Genomic DNA, 3754 nt, shown 5'->3' with positions numbered 1-3754 from the left:
TATCACAAGAAGAGAAAACCAAACACCGCATGTTCTCACTCATAGGTGGGAACTGAACAATGAGCTCACTTGGACTCGGGAAGGGGAACATCACACACTGGGGCCTATCATGGGGAGGGGGGAGGGGGGAGGGATTGCATTGGGGAGTTATACCTGATATAAATGATGAATTGATGGGTGCTGACGAGTTGATGGGTGCAGCACACCAACATGGCACATATATACACATGTAACAAACCTGCACGTTACGCACATGTACCCTAGAACTTAAAGTATAATAAAAAAATAAAAATAAAAATAAAATAAAAATAAAAATAAAAATCTAAAAAATAAAAATAAAAAATAAAATAAAAATTAGTTATTTTTTGTTTGTTTCAGATCTTTGCTTTTAGCTGTTGTTGCTTTTAACTCTATGGAGAGACCGAATGGAGGCAGCCCAACAGGGCATGCTAGGCAAGAGAGGTCTCCCGAGTCCCAAATAAGAATTTCAAGTAATACAAAACGAGGCAGCGAACCCACAGGTGGAAGTCTGATACCGCTTGCAGAAGCGAATTGAATAGATGTCTCCCTATTGGTAAGGATGTGGTTTTATTGACTTGAAATAAGAAAGCCCGCAAGCAACAACCAATCATCCGCGGGATACTGCCACAAGGAATAATTGAGCACTCGGACACGGGAAACCACTGCTTCTTTCAGTCTTTCTCCCAGATTCCAACGGTCAGTGTTAAAGCAGTTCACCTTGGTCACCTCCCTGAGAAGACGTTGCCGCTCATTCACCCCAGTGGGCACTGGGAGCCTCTGCTCAGGTGGGAAACAGATGCCCCCTACATGCACATCTGGTGTTTATGAAGCAGATACTGGGGCTTCATAAACACAAGGGGCAGGGAAGTAGCCCCAGGCATAATGTGGGGCCTCCTGACTGAAAGCAGCTTGCAAACCCCTGCCTGTAACAGCCACTTCCCTGGCAGTCATTTTGCCACTTAGGAGCCCTCCTCACCACTCTTCCTTTAGTTCCTTCACTCTGTACAAACCCTACCAGAGCAGCTCAGGGTGGAGCAGCTGCAACCATGGGATCTGCTCCAGGCAAGGCCCTATGCTACGCAGTCCCTGGGGGTGAGGATTCCAGAGGAGTCAGATCACTACCTGCGCCTCCAGGGGATGGCCCTGTGTGGTGGAGATGAGCATTCCCACAGGGAAAGTGAAGCTGCAAGGCTGTTACCGAAGCACCAGGGGTTCCATCTAGGTCTTGCTGCTCATCTCACAGAAAGCCAGTCACTGAGATGAGTATTGCCAGGGAATAAGGTTTTATCCAAGTGCTACAGACAGGATGAACAGGAGATCAGTCTCAAATCCATTGTCATTGACTGACTAAAATTAGGGGTTTACATAGCAGGGAAGAAATGTAACTACATGTGGGAAAACGGATTAGGGAGGGGCAAGGAAGAGGAGTTGGCCAACAGGCAGTAGGTGGTCACCTAGGCAATCATGATGGATGAGGGGTCTGGCCTCTCACCTTCCAGATGTGGGGATCTGGTAAATTTCACTTTCTTGATACTCTCTGGGAGGATTGCTGGTTGGTTTCCTGAGAAAGGAATTCAGATAACACAAATGTAAATTTCTCCTTGGGTTTCAAGACTGAGAGGGTCAATTTCTAGGTTTATTTAAAAGAAACCATAAACATCAGTTCTGTGAGACAATTGGGCCCATTTCAAGGCTCTGAGGATAAGGGTTAATGAGGGGACAGAGTCGCCTGGAGAAGTTCACTGGGACCTACAAGAAACTGGAGAGGCTTCCTGGCAAAGCTCTATGCCGTCTATTCTCTCTTCTTTCCTTGCAGGAAGATTCCAATATAATAGACCCCAGAGGTGAAAAGGCTTTTGTTCAGTAAGTAGAAAATGAAGGGGGGTGGGAGGCACATGGATTTGAACCAGAGACCGCTTGGCCTGCAGGCAAAGGCACTACCTTCAGTTCCACCCCTCACTTGTTATAACTTTCTGATAAGCACCTGTGCGGCCCCATCAGCACCTCTATTTCTTCTTGGTCAGTCCATGGGAACAGCCCCACTGCAAACAACCCATTCCTGCTCTCCTCTTTCCTCTAAACCCCAAACTCCTCCCACCTGGCAGTCCACAGGCCTACAGCTTCTTCTCTCAATGGGAAAGACATCAGCTTGGAAAACCAACATTATCCTAGAAAAGCTTTTTAAATGACCCAGCAGGACAAGTCCCCGGATGGCCTTGATCAACCCAGTGCTTCCCTCTTTTCTTGGTTGTAGTTCTCAGAATAGCTAGAGAATGTGCTGGGAGTGTTGTCCTGAGATGAGGAGGAACTGTCCTAAACCTCGACTCTGATCCCATCACACCTAGCACAGGATGTCCTGCTATGCTTTAGCCCAATGATCTAAATTGCCCTTGGGGTATAAAACTGAGAGCAGAGGGTGTTCAGGGTCCCTCAGCTGCAGTGTGAAGTGGGACACACAGGTGAGACTCCATCTGCCCTGGGCAGCTTCCTGAGCCTTGGGGAACCAGCTCACCCTAAATCCCAGGCTTCTGTTGTCCCTTGCCTGCCTGTAAGGAATAAAGTTGCTTTGCTTAACTTGCTATATGAGTGTTCTGTGTCACTGGACTCGAGCAAGTGGTACCAACTGCAGATTAATAACTGGTACGTGGCGAATCTGCTTCATAAGTGGTTGCTGAATTTTGCGGCCCAGGAGATCATCTGGTGTTTCTGTGATGTGGGAGGATGAAATGAAAGAAAAATGAAACTTCTCACACCTAACAAATCAGAATCTGTATACTTGACCACACTCCCAGGTCATTCTGGTGCTCAGACGTGTTTGGCAACTTTGATTTTAGTCTATACTTGCATGTTACATGCCTGAAAGAAAAAACAAAGACTAATTAAAGGCCTGCCTGAGTTCACACATCCCTTAATAACAAGATCATAGCTAGAACCACATTCCTGGTTTTGGGACTTTCCATTGCCCCAACCCAAAAGATGACTAGATTCCTTTCCATCTCTTTTCCCTCTACTTCCTTCCCAGGAACCTCCCCTCAACCTGCCATAGGACCTGGGGGCAACCTGAAGGTACCAATTGGTATGTGGTACTGAAAAGAGATGCAGGTACTAAAAAGAGACTCTTTACAGGGGGCACCTGGATTTGAACCAGAGACCTCTTGATCTGCAGTCAAATGCTCTACCCCTGAGCTATGCCCCCTCAGCCTCTAAGAATCTCTACTAAATACCTTTTCATGTGTGTTGCAACACACATCTATGCACTGAAATTTACATGGACTCTTAGAAAGTTTTAGAGATTTGGACATTTTGCCTCACAGCAAATTAGACCTTTTGGCCCTCTTCTTCCTTATTAATCCCTCCCTACTTGGGCCCCTAGAAGCCTCCTTGGCTCACTTCCATCTCGTCCTAGGACCACTTTGAAGACACCTGCTTGAAGAATCATTGCCAAGAGCAGGGCCACTCCTTTCTTCCTTCATCTCCTCCTTAAAGTCCACTAACTTGAATGTGTCCCCACATCCTTTCTTTTCACCCTCACCCCTACCCCAGTGGATGGATTTGGGGGCTCTTCGGCCCATCTCCTCTCTTTTTATTCTCATCTCAGCTGTTCTTGGTTTTTTGCAGGGTCTTGACTGAACCCAGGAAAGCCCATACCAATAATTTGAATTATTTGAATCCCATGATGGAGCTCAGGAAGCTTCCCCAGCTGTCCCAAAGGGCCTCAGGCCAGAAGCACAAC

The 3754-nt window shown here is 46.9% G+C and overlaps 1 non-coding gene across 1 annotated transcript; it reads right to left on the bottom strand.

Annotated features, from left to right (window-relative positions):
- Positions 1 to 3145: 3145 nt before the first annotated feature.
- TRNAC-GCA lies at positions 3146 to 3217 on the bottom strand. The gene has a single exon. It is a non-coding gene; the product is annotated as a tRNA-Cys (tRNA).
- Between the last annotated feature and the right edge of the window lie 537 nt (positions 3218 to 3754).

Source organism: Piliocolobus tephrosceles, chromosome 8 (assembly GCF_002776525.5).
Source record: "Piliocolobus tephrosceles isolate RC106 chromosome 8, ASM277652v3, whole genome shotgun sequence".
In the NCBI taxonomy this organism is placed as follows: Eukaryota; Metazoa; Chordata; class Mammalia; order Primates; family Cercopithecidae; genus Piliocolobus; species Piliocolobus tephrosceles.
Note: the sequence above shows the minus strand (reverse complement) of the source record. Positions and strands in the feature narration are given on the sequence as shown.